This window comes from Aedes albopictus, chromosome 3, assembly GCF_035046485.1.
Source record: "Aedes albopictus strain Foshan chromosome 3, AalbF5, whole genome shotgun sequence".
Classification (NCBI taxonomy): Eukaryota; Metazoa; Arthropoda; class Insecta; order Diptera; family Culicidae; genus Aedes; species Aedes albopictus.
The window spans coordinates 2,866,284-2,884,656 of record NC_085138.1 but is presented as its reverse complement, the minus strand read 5'-3'; the positions used below and the strand labels follow the sequence as shown (position 1 = coordinate 2,884,656).

General features: G+C 38.4%; 1 long non-coding RNA gene across 1 annotated transcript; it reads right to left on the bottom strand.

The window, feature by feature from the left end:
* Nucleotides 1-268: 268 nt before the first annotated feature.
* LOC134289719 (uncharacterized) lies at nucleotides 269-981 on the bottom strand. Its single transcript, XR_009998635.1, has 3 exons — nucleotides 705-981; nucleotides 476-626; nucleotides 269-373 (listed from the first exon to the last, which is right to left on the bottom strand). It is a non-coding gene; the product is annotated as an uncharacterized LOC134289719 (long non-coding RNA).
* Nucleotides 982-18,373: the final 17,392 nt, after the last annotated feature.

Genomic DNA, 18,373 nt, shown 5'->3' with positions numbered 1-18,373 from the left:
GAATCCTGTAGGAATATCTGGAGTAATTCACGGAGAAATTCTTGGAGTTATGCCTGCAGTATTTCCAAGAAGACTGCCTGGAAAAATACCTGATGGAATCTCTGGAGGTATTCCTTTCGGAATTTCCGGAGAAATTCCTGAAGGAACTCCTGGAGTAGTACCTGAAGTAATTTCTGGAGGAATTCCTGGAATAATTTATGGAGAAATTCATAAAGTAATTCTTGAAGAAATGCATGGACTACTTTCTGGAGAATTTTTTTAAGAAATTTGTTACCGCTAACGGCAACAATACGGTAGGCCGTGTTCCAAAAGTTTAAACAAACTCGCCAGAGTAATTTTCTACGGTTTATTTGCAAAGTTTGTTAAATTTTTCCTGTAATTACAATATCTCTTATTACTATTTTTTCCATTTCTCTTCTTTGTAGGGTTATTAGTGCTTGCACATAGTTTATTATTTAAAGATCTAATTACTTACGTTTAGTGTCTTCGTATCTTCGTTCTCTCCGGTAAGCGGTATCGTACGGTAGTTCGGGCTGTAAGTATCTGTTCCTTGATTAGAATCAGGATAGCTTGGCTAATCTCTGATTTTAAACAGCAACGGTGATTTGGCGACACGAAACAACTAACTATATGTTTAATTAGAGAACACTAGATTAGAATTCAATCTGTCCTATTTCGAGTTCATTCCATGGAATCCATATAACCTTAGTTATCCGCTGCACGCACTTAAACTAATCACTTTTAAAGAATTTTTCAAAGGATTTAGTTACAGAAACTAACTTTGAACTAAAGATTAAACTTATCAACCACAAATCACTTTTCTGCTTTGTTTTGGTTCTTTTAATATCCACTATGCCTTCGACTTTCACATCGTTCCTACTGCGCCGAGTCCCAGTTAGCAAAATGTTACCAGCGTGAAGCAGACGGTTGAGGGTGCGCCGCACTGGACCTAGTTGGTAATATAGGCGCGTTCGCATATTGCGGAACAAAATCCCTGTAGAAATTCCTAGAGGAATTCTGTGAGGAATTACTGAAGGAATTCCTGGAGGAATTTCTTGATGATTTCCTGGGAGAAATTCTGGAAGGAATTCTAGAGGAATCCTTAGAGGAATCTCTAGAGAATCTCCTGCAGCAATTACAGGAGGAATTTATGGTGGAATCCCAGGAGGAATTCCTGAATGAACCCTTGAAGGAATTCCTGGAGGCATCTCTGGATGATTCACGGGAGCATTCATTGAAGGAATTCCTGAAGGAATTCCTGAAGGAATCCCATGAGGATTTTCTGGAGGAATTCCTGGAGGAATCCCTGCTAGATTTCTTGGTAGAAATTTGGGATAAATTCCTGTAGGAACTCATGGAGGAATAACTAGAAGTCAATGCTCCAGAAAATTCTTTAGAGATTCCTTCAGAATTGCTTCCTGAATTTCCTCCATGAAATCGTCTAGAAATTCCTCCAGGAATTCCCCCAGCAACTCCACTTAGAATTTTGCCAGTGATTCGTTCAATAAATCTTCTAGGGATTCCTCCAGGAATTCCTACAGAATATCCATCAGAAATTCATCCAGGAATTCCTCCAGAAAACACTCCAGGAAATCCTCCAAGAATTTCGCCAGTGATTCCTTCAATAAATTGTCTAGGAATTCCTCCAACAATTCCTACAGAATATCCACCAGAAAATCCTCCAGGCACTCCTTCAGAAAACACTCCAGGAGTTCCTCTAAGAATTTCGCCAGTGATTCCTTTAATAAATCTTCTAGGAATTCTTCCAGGAATTCCTACAGAATATCCACCAGAAATTCATCCAGGCATTCCTCTAGGAATTTTTCCAGAAAATACTCCACGAATTCCTCCAGGAATTCTACCAGGAATTACTCCAGGAATTCATCCACGAACTTCTCCAGAAATTCCTCCAAAAATTCCTCCAAGAATTCCTTCAGGATTGTTTCCGGGAGGATTTCTTGACGGTTTTCCTGGAGTAGTTCCTGGAGTAATTCTTGGAGGAATCCCGTAAGTATTTCCTTGTAGAATTCCAGAAGAATTTTTTTGAGGACAGCCTGAAGTAGTTCCTGGAAGAATTCCCGTAGGAATCCCCGAAGTCATTTCTGAAGCAATTCGTGGAGGAATTCCTAGTGTTATTCCTGAAGCAATTCTTGGAGTAATTAATGGAGTATTTCCTGGAAGACTTTATGGAAGAATTCCTGAAGGAATTCTTGGAGGAATTTTTGGAGGAATTCCTCGAGTTATTCCTGAGGCAATACTTGGAGTAATTCATGGAGTATATCCTGGAAGACTTTATGGAAAAATTCCTGAAAGAATTCTTGGAGAAATTTTCGGAGGAATTCCGTGAGGAATTTCTGGAAAAGTTCGTGGATGAATTCCGGGAGTAATTCCTGGTGAAATTCCTGGAAGAATTCCTGGAGTATTTTCTGTAGGAATTCCTGGAGGAATTTCTGGTGGATATTCTGTAGGAATTCCTGGGGGAATCCCTAGAAGATTTATTGAAGCAATCACTGGCGAAATTTCTGGACGAAAGAAATCACTGGCGAAATTCTTAGAGGAATTTCTGGAGTAATTCCTGGTGAAATTCCTGGAAGAATTCCTGGAGTATTTTCTGTAGGAATTCCTGCAGGAATTTCTGGTGGATATTCTGTAGGAATTCCTGGGGGAATCCCTAGAAGATTTATTGAAGCAATCACTGGCGAAATTTCTGGACGAAAGAAATCACTGGCGAAATTCTTAGAGGAATTTCTGGAGGAATGTCTGGAGAAATTTCTGGAGGATATTCTGTACGAACTCCTGGAGGAATCCATAGAAGATTTATTAAAGGAACCACTGGCGAAATTTCTGGACGATTTCCTGGAGGAAATACAGGAAGGAATTCTGAAGGAATCTCTAAAGAATTTTCTGGAGCATTTACTGGAGAAATTTATGAAGGAATCACTGGAGGAATTCCTGGAAAAAAAAATGGAGGACATCTTGCAGTAGTTCCTGGATAAACATCTGTAAGAATCCTGTAGGAATACCTGGAGTAACTCACGGAGAAATTCTTGGAGCTATGCCTGGAGTATTTCCAAAAAGACTTCCTGGAAAAATACCTGATGGAATTTCTGGAGGTATGCCTTGAGCAATTTCCGTTGGAATTCTTGGAGGAACTCCTGGAGTAGTACCTGAAGTAATTTCTGGAGGAATTCCTGGAATAATTTATGGAGAAATTCATGAAGTAATTCCTGGAGAAATGTCTGGAGTACTTTCTGGAGAAATTTTTGAAGAAATCCCTGTAGAAATTCCTAGAGGAATTCTGGGAGGAATTACTGAAGGAATTTCCGGAGGAATTACTGACGGAATTTCTAGAGGAATTTCTTGATGATTTCCAGGGAGAAATTCTGGAAGGAATTCTAGAGGAATCCTTGGAGGAACCTCTAGAGAATCTCCTGCAGCAATTACAGGAGGAATTTATGGTGCGATTCCTGGAGGAATCCCTGCAGGATTTCCTGGTAGAATTTCGGGATAAATTCCTGCAGGAACTCATGGAGGAATAACTGGAAGAATTTTTGGAGGACTCCGTGGAAAAAATTCTAGAGGAATTCCTAGATGAATCCTTGCAGGAATTCTTAGAGAAAGTCTTGGAGCAATTTATTGAAAAATTGTCTTGTGAAATCCCTGGAAGAATTCCTGATGAAATCCCTTCTACAATTCCTGAAGAGAAATTCCTGTAGGAATTTCGAGATGAATTTCTGGAGTTATTCCTGGAAGAACTACTGGAAGAATTTTTAGCTGGCATCGTGGAGGAGTTTTTGGAGGAATCCCTTGAGGAAGTCCTGGTGGTATTAATGCAGGAATTTCTGGAGAAATCCCTTGAGTCCTTCAGTAATTTTCGGGAAAAATCCTGAAGAGAAACATGCATTATTGCTGGAGAACTCCTGCATTAATTACCAGAGTTATAATGGAGAAATTCCCAGTAAAATCCTAGGGTGATTCTACGACAAATGCTGGAGGAATTCTTGAGCTAATTCTTAAGAAATTCCCTTGGTATTTTTTGGGGGTGGCCTGGAGGAATGCCTGGGGAGCTCCTGGACTCACTCTCAGGAACATCAGGAGGGCTTCCCGTTGAACTGAAAATAAATAAACTGTGGGAAGCTACTCCTGGAAGAATTTCTGGAGAAAAATTCTAAACCAGTTCTTGAAAGTATCCCAGAAGAAATTTTAGTAGAACTAAAGGACAAAACCCCAGACGGAGTAGCTGGAGAAATACCAGGAAGGACTCCTAGAAGAATCTCATTAGAGGTTTTCCAGAAAGAACTACGGGAGAGTCCCAGAAAGCATTCCAAGGGAAATCATAAAAATGCTGCAGGAATCCCAGATTCCTGTAGAAATTACAAAAGAAAGTTCTGGATGAATGTACATCAAACACACTGGAGAAAGTGCGCAAAAAACAAAAAACAAAAATAAATGACAACCGCTTCATACTGTGCGTGCGTTCGCGCAACATAAATTGTTGGTGCGCAGGCGCTATAGCCCGGTGAGCATTGTGTGCAGTGAGAACGAAGCGACAAAAGCCCTATCGCGTCTCGGCCGCGGCCCCGGCCCGGACCCAGTCTCGGCCCATAGGTTTGAATATCCCTTAAAACGGGCCACCCAGCGTTATGATCTCGCTAAATTCCACTAGTGAGTGGGTTTGGGTGTATGGCATCTAGGCGAATTGAATCTTCACCCAAAGAAAAGGATGCCTTGAGATTGATTCATAAACATTGCGCGCAATTTTCCGTTCACTGTTGGCTCTGTCAAACGATGACCGCCACCGCGACGCCGGACTTCGTTGCCATGTGCACGACGACCAACAGCAAGCAAACGTGTAGGGTTGCCAGACAGTATTGCAATAAAAACATTGATTTATTTCACCAGATTTTGAATTCAAGATTGTGACAAAACTATGAAAGATACAATGTTGCACTAAAGGACAGTTTGGTAGCGTATCAAAAAATGAATGTTTTGTAGAAGAACATTTCTCACATTTATCACATTTTTCACGAATAAACTATCAAAAAAGGTGAAAAAGGGGTACATTTTTAGGCACTTTTTACATAAAAGTCAAAATTTCTGCACTTAAATGACTTTTTATCAATTACCTGTCCAAAGAGCATTAAAAGACAAAGCTTTAAGCTTTCTATCCATGCGCTTAGATTGATTATACGGTTCATAGTTTCTGAGTTAGAGATGTTTAAAGATGGGGTAATTTAAAAACACTAATTTTTGAATAACTCACTTAGCAGTGATTTCCGGACCTACCTGTAGAACAATTTTTTGCTGCAAATATGGTCTACTTTCACCTCCTTTCGGGTGTAACACGAATTACCAGTCACCCTGTATATCGTGTGGTAGGCACGAAGATACTCCATGTCCAAAGAAATCTAGGAAATTTGCTGAGGGTGACGGGTTGGATTCTTGTTCGATTCTGGAACTTTTCGTGAATACCCACGCCTTTATAGATCTGGTTATATGGCCCTAGACCAGTGCGCTGACTATATTTCGCTCTGCGGTGGCGTAAGAGTCGCTGGTCAACATAGCCGTATCTTGTGTATAGTGCATGTCGCAATTCTATTACCATGAAAGAGCAGAGACTGGGGAGACTTTATCCCTGGAGAGACTTGTTCTCCCAGAATTTTCTTGGAATCAAAAACAGTTTTTTTTCTAGCATTTTTTGTCCAAATCTACCTCTGAACAAAAAACTATGTTCAAGCTAAGAGTGATTTAAATTGCTCCAGGAATGATCTAGGAAGAAACTCCTGTATGAATACTTGATGGAACTTCTGAAGGCATGCCTTAATCCTTTTGGAAGGATCTCTGAAGGAACTGCTGAACAGATCCCTGAAGGAGCTTGTAGAGTAATCCCTGAAAGAACTACTACTGCAGGAATCCTCGAAAGAACTTCTGGAGTAACTCCTGTAAGAATACCTCAAGGAACTCCTGGGGTAATCGCTGAATGCTGAATGCTTTAAGAAATTCCAGACGGGATCTCAGAAATAACTCCTGTAGAAACTCTTGGAGGCATCTCTGAACTCTCCCGGAGAAATCTCTGAAGGAACTCCTGGAGAAATCACTGATTGAAATTCTAGAGGAATTTCTGAAGATAATTCCAGGATGAATCTCCCAAGAACCTTCTGCATGAATCCTTGAAGGAACTGCTGGACGAATCTCTGAAGGAACTACCGGACTAATCCCTGAACAAATTCCTGTGTGTATTTGGATTCCGCTTGTGTTGTCTAGGACCCAAGAAGTTCAATAGCACCTTGGGATTTGAACATTGGTTACCTCTACAAGAACCCTTAAGGACAGACTTGTTAGTATCCCAACATGGCCGCCACAATGGCCGGGTGTGGCACCTGACGAATTTGAATGCACAAATCTTTTCGTAATCAAAACCAGCGCACCTGATTTTCTAATTTTAAGCTTATTGCAAGTGAGGAAGAACAGAATAATAAAATGCACTGTTGTTTGAAGCTCGGATTTTGAAATTTGTGCGCTGGAGTTCTGATGCGCTTTTGAAGCGGAATTTCAAGACCTTTGTCCTTAATCGCGTCGGCCATTTTTGAAACTGTAGTTCTTCTATAGGAGTGTCCCAGCCAATGAAGGATCTCCAAACTTCTTGCAAAATTACTTTCAAGTACGTGAGAAATGCGAGATAAAGCCTAGAGGATCGAATATCATTATGAGTGTCCGGATCCGGAGTACTTCACGTTAAGTAGGCCGACGAAGTCCAGACATCAGGGCCTCATCGTAACGGAAAGACATCTTGATGTCTCCGTACACTATTCAGCCGGGACGTGTTTTGATAGCTATCGGTTCAAATGCTTTTCCTTCTCGACTCTTCAGGACGTGTCCCAGTTGCACGTTATCCAGCCCGATTAGGATACGTGGACTTACTTGAGTGTTGGAATCGAAGGGAACTCCATTGATGTATCGGATCTGAACTTCGTAGGCTATCAAGGTTTGTGGTCAAAGCTTCAGCTCCTTTATAGTTCTAATATCTGCTAGTTTATACGTTTGGAATGTATTTCTCGTAGACGAAATTGCCAATTCCATCTTCTGGGATTCGCTCTCCGGTCTTATGGTACCAACTAACATTTATTGTGAATGTAAACGTCAACAAAGCGTCCTTAATACGACTTGATGCTGAGTTACTGTGTTGTACATATGGACGGAAGCTTCTATGCAAGCCCTATACCAATGAATCTGGCGAACTTAATCAGCTTGTACATGCTGTGCGATCAGCTTCTATGCCACCTAGTCATAGCTCTTAACATCTTGAGAAGGCGCTTTTTCAGCCTTTTCGCAGTTGTTAAATAATAGTTTTACGGTATCCCCAAATTAAACGATTAAATATAATTAGGTTATGGATACCGTGACGCAATACATGTGGAACTGGAATAATCAGTTTTTAAATTGAATAATTAAAGTACTTGCCGCTATTTGGAATCGAACTCCCGATCACCGTATCCACTGGTCCCGATGATGTCCTCGATGCCACACTGCTCTATATAAATGACATAGAAAATAGCCGGTTTTGTTTTACTTCAGACAAGGCTTCATAATTGTGCCACAAGAAACCTTACCCAACTCCATCTTGCTGTAAAAGCTTGTAAAACGTCAAACGCAATAATGTTTACATTGAATAAGCTGTGTGGTTGCGCCAACAGATTCTTCTTCACAGCTTCTAGCTGTAAGAGTGTTCTTTAAACGGCTACGAAACGCTACTGTTTTGTGTTTTGGCAACATTACAAAACGTACTGTATAAAAGCAGCTGTTGTAGTTACTGGGACTCTTACTCGATTTTCACATCTTCCGGCGTTGAATTAAAGTGCAATAAAAGCAACCCAAATAATTTCACAGCACATACATGGATAGCTGTAAAGAATTTGTGTAGTAGCTATATATCCCGCTTAAAGTTTGTTTTGACAATAATGTTTAAATCCGACAAGCCGTGTTGGTAAACCAACAGTTTCTTTATTACAGCTTCTAGCCGTAATGAAATCGCATAACGGCCTTTAAAGCGTTGCTGGTTTTGGGATTTGTCAGTATAATGAATTGTACTGTATAGTAGCAGCTGTTTTGTTAGTGGGGACTCCTATTCGACGTGTTCAAGTTTTCACATCTTCCGGGACATCTCCCGGAGTTGGAATAGGGTGGAGTAAAGGCAGCCCCAGTGACAAGCAATGGATTTCTGAGAACCGAGTTTGGTAGTTGTATGGTGCTTGTTTTGCAGTCGTGTATTAGCTTATGATTTATATTTGACTAGCTTTCCTTTTATTCAGCGTTGACTGCTTTTACTCGATGGTTACACAACAGAAAGCAAATGACTGAAGCTTATAGCGCTGAAAATGTTAGTTGGGGTATCACCCGTGCATTTCAGGAACAGTGCCTTAGAAGAACCTTGCAAACCAAGCTCCTGTGCAAGAGATTGCTCCATCAGCGTAAACTCGGATCCATCGTCGATGAATACGTGTGTTTGAATCATTCTTGACGGGCCATAGGGCACTATGGGAACAATGCGGAACATCACGTCGTTGGTCTGGGCTTGGTAATCGTTAATTCAAAATCACTGAAACATTTGCCCGCTGTCTTTTTCATGAACACACTGCCACCTCGTGGTAGAACCACGCGTAACATTGTCGGCCATGATGGATTGTGATTTGACGTTTGCCTAATACGCACACTACTACACGAATCGCCTATAATTTTTGTTTGCATCATTCCGAAACGCGTACACTAGCAAACGTCAAAGCGATCGTACCTCTGGTGGAAAGATCGCGAAAACGAAGTGAAATATGAATTAATCGTTGAATGCATATGCCAAGCTCTTTTGAAGAATGCTACGTCTGTTTATCTGTCGGAAGAGACACAATTCAGTACTTTGCTCTTCTCATTGTGCAACATAGGATGCTCCAAATAAGTATGTGACACATTCTACCGTTACGTTACAACGTTTTGACGCCTTTTTGGTCAGATTTTTCACTGCAACCCATAAATAGGAATCCGAATGTGCAAACATATTTGAGGTTACCGGTCGTATTTATGAGTTACAGTGGAAAATCTGACCAAAAAGGCGTCAAAACGTTGTAACGTGCCGGTAGAATGTGTCATGTACCTCCGTTGATTTCACACCGACTTCGCGGCGGGTACCATTGCATTGTGCTTACGAAGGCACTTGCCTCGCAGTTTCTCTTCACGTACAATTGTCTCGTAGCTCAGCTCGACGAAACGTTTGCATTTTGCAATCGACGGACAGGCCTTTTCACACACATGACACATGACTTCGTACGCACTGGATTCAGGAGATCCGCTTCAATTATTGCTGGTCTCTGAATGTACGCTGATAAACGCATCTTTCTTATTGCTTCGGATTCGTGGAGTATAGGTGAACGTTTGCATGACTGAGCCAGGTATAGCATGAGCATGAGCATGAAGTATAGCCAGGAGTTGAAGTCCACGAGATTGGGGGCCGGATTCCCCCTAATATACTGTGCCCAATCGAGCTTTAGCGTTGGCGGTAATTCGCCTTGACGGAGGCTCTCTGAGAGAATTGCGCTGTGCGTGAAAACATTTTGTTTTAACATGGGAAAGGATAGGAGCTGCATTTTCAAATGCTTCTAATTCTTTATAGAAATGTTTTTGAGCAAAACGTTCTTAATGTTATCGAATGAGATTTTGATACGCTATATTATAGACATGACATTGTGATTTAAAAACTTTTTGTCTAAAACCAGTTGTAGTGTAGCTAATTGAAAGTATATTGCGAAACATTACCACTTTTTTCAATCTGAATTCCCTAAAATATTTTAGAAGCATTTGAAAATGCAGCTCCTATCCTTTTCCATGTTAAAAAAATTGTTTCCACGCACAGCGCAATTCTCTCAGAGAGCCTCCGTCAAGGCGAATCGTTCGACCAACTCTAACTTGAGCAAAGCATTGTATAGGGTAAATGTACCAATAGTGGTGCTATTAGTAGCTCCTCGTACTAAAATAATTGAATAAAATTGATAATACCACGAAATAAAAAGTCTGAAAACGTTAATAGATAGTTTTTCACTTAAATTTGCTGAGAAAAATGTAAAAACCATTGTTTATTTCAGTTTTTGCTAATAAATCAATTGCACCAACTATAGGTACATGGTTCCTATTATGGAGGTAAAGTTTAACATTGGTTCCTATAGTGGCGCATCCCATTGAATTCTTATGGGACCCACCACTATAGGAACACTACCACCACTATAGGTGCAAAGGAGAAAAAAAGTTAAGGAAAATAATTATTTAAAATAGGTTTTCCGCCAAATCCTGAACACAAAACCGAATTAATGTTATTAATTAGGTATGATGCATCTATTAAAAATGCCATTTGCAAGCTTTTTGGTCGAAATAGTGCTAAATTACCACTACCACCACTATTGGTACTACCTCCACTAAGGGAGCTTTTACCCTATGTAATCTTGCACGTCACAGGCTTTTATTGTGGTCACCATGTTCTCTACGCGGTAAGGTTCACAAAACTATCAAGACGATCAATCTCAGGGGGTGGTAACGAGCGAACTTTCCTTATCGCTGCTTGAACTATCGCTTCATTCGCTTATTCATTTAAGACACGTTGCTAAGCGCAGTGTTATTAACCCATACGTTGAAGTATATTTGGTTTAGTTGAAATAAAACCATTGTTCAACTCTTGTTAACCTGGAAATGGAGAATCTGTTCTATTAGGTACTACCGTTCTATAGGCATTGTGAAATTTATGTTTATTCAATGATCGTACCTCGGTTATGCAGCGGTTGTTCAACGTGCAAACCACCCGTTTTTTACAAATATTTCAGGAACTTTTCTTCAACGTTTATTAAACGAAGACATGTGATGTTTTTTTGTACAATCGTTTATAGACTGTTTCAGAAATTATAAATACACTAACGATTAACTGCCATTTCAATTTGAGCACAATGTCCGAAAAAGTTTCTTCTAGCTCTTATTGTAGCATGCCAACGAAGCAAATAATACCAATTTTGTTGATGTTTTTGGTAAAAGTTAAAAAATAGGGCTCTGTAAAGTAGATGATTAAAATTTGAAGTTGCACAAAGTGGTAAAAAAAATGTAGCACAGTAGAAAAGAAAAAAATCTCATAGATAAAATATTTTATTTCCAAACACAATAAAAATTGCTGTATCGATAATAAAAGATATTTCTCGATTGTTAAGAGTAATTTTTACTGGAATATTTGATCAAGAACCATCATTACGTTTCTGAAACGTTTTCTCATAATAACTGTACCAATAAATTAGCATAAATGTATTATTTTTGTGCATTTTCACAAATGTATTCCAATTGAAACAATTTTATGTAACCTATAGCAACGCATTTGAATTACATTTTTGTGGAACAACTCACAGCAATGACAAGACTCGAACTTGGGACCCACTGCTTCACTGTCATCTGCATCTGCTCTTCTTCAATCAGGAATACATGAATCGGAAGGTTGGAAGCAATATCTTAATATTGAGTCAAATACGTTACCGTTCATAAGTTACATAAACATTGCTTAACCCGAGAGCGGTCGCGTCGTGTACTGAGTACACGCACCATGAAAAATGCACGCTTTCTATTTTTTTTCATTTCGAACACCGAACAAGTGAGTTGTGTATAGTTTGTGTTACAAAGTGTCTGCCGCCCCAAATCGTATTCGGAGTTGGCAGCACCCTCTCAGATTACAATGAAACTTTCTGGGTATGTACACCAAGACTAGATAAGCAACTTTGCATACTTAGTTTCTTCAAAATTTATCTGGACTGACTTTTGAAAAGGGCTAAACTTTTTTTATGGATTTTTTAAAAATGTTTTTAATCAAAAAATGACTACTCCTACAAAAAAGTGTTGTATGGGTGATTATCACAAAATAAGTCAAATTTTAAGAAAAAAATACTGAAAAAAAATCCAAAATGAGCCCTACACTGAAAAAAATCATTTCTAAAAGTTCAAATTTGATTTAAAAAAAAAACACCATTTTTGATTTTGATGAAATTTTGTCTCAAGACAGGTAATTATGTTCCCTACCAACCGTCCATACATCACAAGATGGGCACTTTTAAGGAAAAAAAGTTTTTCTAACAAAAACTTTTTCATGTCCAAATTATTATTTTTTCAGTGTCTTTTTTTAAAAACAAACTAAACCAGTGAAGGTTATCTAGTAATCTCAAAATGCAATGAAACTTATTGTGTCATATGCGACAATGCAATGCACCCATATTCACGCAGCAGCACTCTAGAAGCACGAAACAATATACAATTAGAACACGCATTTCATACGTGCTGCTGTAATTTCTACCCAAACGTTTCTACCCCATGTTCTTACCTAATATTAGGTAAGGCTATTTATTAGATTCGAACTACCTAATCGAAAAAAAAAAACAAATCAAGAGTTGTACCTAAAGCAAATATGAACAAAACAAGAAAATGAATCGGTATCATTCAACGTGTTACTTCTCTTTGGTTATTAAAGGCAGTTCTGAAAAGTAATGGATCAATCGTATAAATCAAAATTCAACAAATTCAAGTGCAGTGCAAAAACAAACAATCCAAAGTGCAACCGTCATAATCTACGGGGCATGTCATTAAGATTGATAGATAAAATTCATTCCATGGGATATACACATGAAATCGACGAATCGATGAGTATTTGTGAGTCATGTCGTGGATTGATAAGTCACAACAGAAGCCCGAATACGAAAAAACGCCGATCGGATGGAAACGACGAAACTATGCAACCATCATTTAGTGGGCAGCAACATCATGATGTTCCAGAACCAGAACCGTCAACGAGTGGTCAACAAATCGAACATGAGCTGGGTAAGTAAGCCTTCAACGTGTTAGCTTCTTTTATATAACTCATTTTGCAGCTCGTTGCAAAACTACATTTTTCAGTATTCTTCGTATTTATCCAACCCGGCAAGCCTCGTACTAAACATTGAGTTTATCGCCAATCTCATCTAGAAACATGAGAAGTATGGAATATCGCATAAACAAATCATTGCAGATTACGAAAGCAGTTCGAAAAAATATCTTCGGAATAGATTCAACGGATGTTGGCAAAGTGGAGGCGTATGACGAGATAATTATGTAGTTAAAGGATAATTTCAATCACCCTACAACTGACAGAAGCGAACAGATTAAAATACTATCTGTACTTCCTAAGTCTTGGTCGGTAAATAAAATCACAAGAGAGTTTAACGCACCAATGTATATGGCGAGGCAGGTGAAGGATCTTGTTTATGAACAGGGTATTCTTTGTACCACCGAAAAAAGAAGGGGCATGGTATTGATGACGATACAAAACAAATAGTAAGAGAATTTTTTGATGATAATGATATCAGAAGGCCAATGCCAGGAACAAATGATTTTGTTTCTGAGGTTCGAAATGGAAAAAAAACAACAAGTTCAAAAACGACTTTTGATGATGTCGCTCAAAGAGGCTTATATGATTTTTGTAGATATGTACGAAACTGTGAATATTGGTTTCACAGTATTTACACAGTTGCGACCAAAGCATTGTATTTTACTTGATTCTACTGGTATACATAATGTATGCATATGTACTATTCATGAAAATGTAAATTTAATGTTCAACAGTATAAGAATTGTGTCACAAGATGAAATAATACAAAAAATGCTTTGCGATATTTCCACCAGAACAGATAATTGCTTTTTCCGTGCTTGTGAAAAGTGTGCTTGTAATGAACACATTGAAGAGGAACTTACATTGATATTAGAATCAAATGACAAATAAGAGATTATATTTCAGCAGTGGTTGAATACTGATCGCTGTAATTTAGAAACGATTATTAAACCTGTTGATGAATATGTTGCGTATCTTGTTGATAAAATTGACAAACTTATAACACACGACTTTATTCATAAACAACAATCATCATTTCTCAGAAATAAAAAAGATACATTAAAGGATGACGAAATTCTTGCGATTTGTGATTTCTCTGAAAACTATTCATTCATAATTCAAAACGCTGCTCAAGGATATCATTGGAACAACTCGCAAGCAACAATACACCCATTTGAAATTTACTATATGAAAGATAATAAACTTGTAAATGTTAGCTTCATTATCATATCGGAAGTAATGGCTCACGATACAGTTGCGGTCCAGTTGTTCATCACAAAAATGATAGATTTTATGAAACAATTAACGAACTTTTCTAAAATTTATTTTATGTCTGATGGGGCAGCATCACAATACAAAAATAAGAAGAACTTTGCTAGTCTATGTAGATTCCAGTCAAAGCATGCATTAAGAGCAGAATGGCATTTTTTTGCAACGTCCCACGGTAAAGGTCCATGTGATGCTATTGGTGGCACTCTCAAGCGAATGGCAAAGAGAGCAAGTCTTGCTCGAGATTATGGAAATACCATAACAACTCCACGAGAGTTATATAACTGGGCAGTTGTACAGACAGATAAAAATATAACTAAATTAAATTTCTGTTACGTATCCACTGAACAGTACATTAAAATGTCAGAAGATCTCGAAGAAATATATAATAACGCCAAAACAATACCAGGCACTCAGAAATTTCATAGTTTTTTGCCTATTCCTGGCGACAAAGTAAAGGCAAACAGGTATTCTAATTCAGAAGATGAACCAAAAATATTTAGTATGATCGGAAAAAATAGAAAAGAACATGTTTGAAATTGGCTCTAAGACACATATAAGTTACGAGCAACCCGTTTCCACTGACCACAATTAAACCGTTACCACCGATCATGCCGATATTCGTCAATAAGCCACTTTCGCTATCAAAGCCTGAGACGCAATCATCATGAGTCAACATAAACATTCATTCGCCGGAGCACCATTGCAGCCGAATCGCACCAAACATAAACATCCACCCGCACGCACATCATACGACGTAGAATCATCGTCATAGCTGTGGCGCAACATATTTTTCAAGTTCAAGTTCAGTTAGGTTAGATCAGGAATAATCATGATCGATCGGGAAGTGTTAGTTTATAAAAACTGATTCGCACAATACAGAAGAGAGAGTCTTCAGCTGAAACTGAAGTGGCGCAGTCGTAGTTTTTTTAAAAACGCCGAAACCCCCTCGGGTATCATAATTTATATATATATTTGAAAAATTCATAATTATTAATAATTGTATATTTAAAAGTGCACTTCAATACATATTGCGATCAAACATTACATTTCCTAAGAAAATACATTTGTAATATTTTGAAGTTCTTTATGTATAGGAAAACCCTTCCAAATGATTGAATAAATAACACAAAATCTCCTAGAAAATTGAGTTTCATTAGATTCTGGGATTGTTATGGCCTTCACTGGTTTTATTGTTGATAACAAAATACACTGAAAAAAAAATCATTCGAACAAGAAAAAGTTTTTGTTAAAAAAAACTTTTTTTCCTTAAAAGTGCCCATCTTGTGATGTATGGACGGTTGGTAGGGAACATAATTACCTGTCTTGAGACAAAATTTCATCAAAATCAAAAATGGTGTTTTTTTTAAATCAACTTTGAATTTTTAGAAATGATTTTTTTCAGTGTAGGGCTCATTTTGGATTTTTTTCTTAAAATTTGACTTGTTTTGTGATAATCACCCATACAACACTTTTTTGTAGGAGTAGTCATTTTTTGATTAAAAACATTTTTAAAAAATCCATAAAAAAAAGATTAGCCCTTTTTGAAAAGTCAGTCGAGAAAAAAAATTAGAAAAATGAGTATGCAAAGTGGCTTATCTGGGCAAGGTCTACACACCAAGAAAATTTCGTTGTAATCTGACAGGATGCTGCCAACATTTGTTCGAGTTGGCGCGAAATCCGTCTCGAGTGAAATTATCCTGGCATTGAATGGATTATGTTCCCGGTCGAGATTTAATCGATTTGAAGTTCGATTCTTGGCATGGTGAAGGAACGTACCGATGGGAGAACTTGTTGTCGATGTCAGTAATAGGAGCAGCATCAGCTGCCGTTTTCCGTTTACATGATGCACAAAAGTGTTATTTACACCAATTGAAATGTTTATTCGACACGTTGATAAATACATACTCTTGTTCAACTGTTAGCGCTTTTGTAAAACATTTGTTAAACTTGCATGCTTATTATTGGCTTCGAATTGTTACTTGGCCTTAGAACGTGTCGAGGTAGGATCCCAGCGAGAAAACCTCAGTTCTTTCCTTCGTTTCAGTAGTAAACGTAATAATAATAATAGTAATAGTCAACAGTATTTAATTAACCCTCAAATGGATACCTGGGGTCCATTGGACCCCAGAGCCACTTTGAAGTTGTCGCTGATATGTCAGGCCCCATTTTTACAGTTACCTTCAAACTGCACCGCGACGAGTTATTTGTGCAAAAATACCAATAGTTTCATAGCGTACTATGGATTATTCTCGATGTCAAAGTTGAACCGGGTTGTACTCCTGGGATAAATTGGACCCCACGGCACAAATGAGTGTATCTTTTGATCATGACTTCCTAGAATAATGCTGTCTTGGACAAAATTTTTCCGCAGACCAAGGGCAATCTTATGAAAAATTAATTGAATCGAAATTAGTCCAATGGATGGTGCTAGTGTTTATTCAAATTACGGATTGAAAGCTTGTACAGTGGGACTCCGTTTTTGGCATGTTCCGTTTTTGGCACCCCCCGAATTTGGCAACAATGGATTCCGTTTTTGGCAACATTTTTAAATCTAATAAAGATATACCAAATATCGATAAATAATTCTTCCAATAGACAACTTGTATTGTATCAATCAGAAATAATAACGTTTTTTTTTGCTATTCCGGCATTCCAACAAAGGAACCAGACCATTTGTGTTAGCCACACATATCCTAACTACGTGATGTATGGGTCCATATATCATTTTATATTATGTCCAACTGTTTATTGTGTGCAGGGTGCACAAAACCGAGTAGATCTTTCTTCTTTGGCATAACGTCTCAACTAGGACAACGCCTACTTCTCAGCTTAGTGTTCTATGATCAGTTCCACAGATATTAATGTGAATATCGTGCGACAGTCACGAAGATACTCTATGCCTAAGAAAGTTAAGGTAATTTCCTTTACAAAATGTTTCTGGACCAACCGGGAACTGAACCCGTTATCTTCAGCATAGCCATTGACCATGGTGAATATCCACGACTTTAAAGCTGTGGCATCGATGATTAGATTATGTTTATGAAAATCACTTCCTCACACATTTGTAGTCAGTCATTTGTCCACTTAGACTAGAACGTGAGCTGTTGGATGATAATTTTTTTCTTACACTAATAGCTTCTATACTGCTTTCTTTTCTATTTTTGACGATGGGAGAACGATGAGCACGCGGTATTTGTGTTCAAATTTTTGTCAATATTGGTTGTCAGTCCAGTAGACAGTGATGTAGTCCAGGGGCGTTATCGAATTATCCTTTCGTTAGAGCAGTTGCTTAGAGTATAGACGATAGATTCAGTAATTTCGGCTTGTCTAAAAGTTGTTGGTGGCAGGGCTGGGAATTGAATCTCTGACCATTTACTTACAACGCGAACGTGTTGCCCTTAAGAGCACAAAGGTCCGCTGGGGGTACTTTTGCCTTAGAGAATTTGGTGGAAAATTGCATTGAGAGAATCATTTCATAATCTTTAAGGGTATGATCTCACTATTTGTCTAATAGTGATAAATTTTGGCTGATTGTTTGGCTCTGTTTATATCTCTAGACATCAAGAAATATATAAAAAACAACTTCATTTATTCCTCACAGAATTCACCAAGGAAGTGTTCAAATAAGTTCATCAAGGGGTCCAAAAAACTGACAAGTTTTACCAGGATGTCCAAATGTTTCATAGGCATACCTAAAAACAGAAGCAGCTGAACAACAGTTTCTTTAGTTGAAGTTTTTAGCCCTAGGCTAGTTCATTTCGGGACCCACGATTTACTTCCCTTCCTCACAGGAAGAACTCACATTTTTGTGAGTTTGTCGAGAGTGGGATTCGATCCAGGTCCTTAGCGTGATAGTCACGTGTTCTAACCATCATACTAGGTCCACTCCACTTTTAGTTGAAGTTAGGTAAACCTTCCGTAACTCGCGCGGTTGGCCACCAACGTCAGCAGCACGCTAATGCTGAGAACAAAAGGCGAAATTATTTCAACGTGTTGTACAAAATACTGCATCGCGATCAATCGAGGGTTAAAAGCAGTTTATTCGATGCTTATACGACCAAAATGTTTGTTGAGTGCTGGTCTCTGTCGACTTGGTGTTCGCAGTTTTGACATGAGTCGTTTAGACTGTATGGCTCTTTTCGAGAAAGCCATAGATTTATACATGAATTTCGCTGCGAA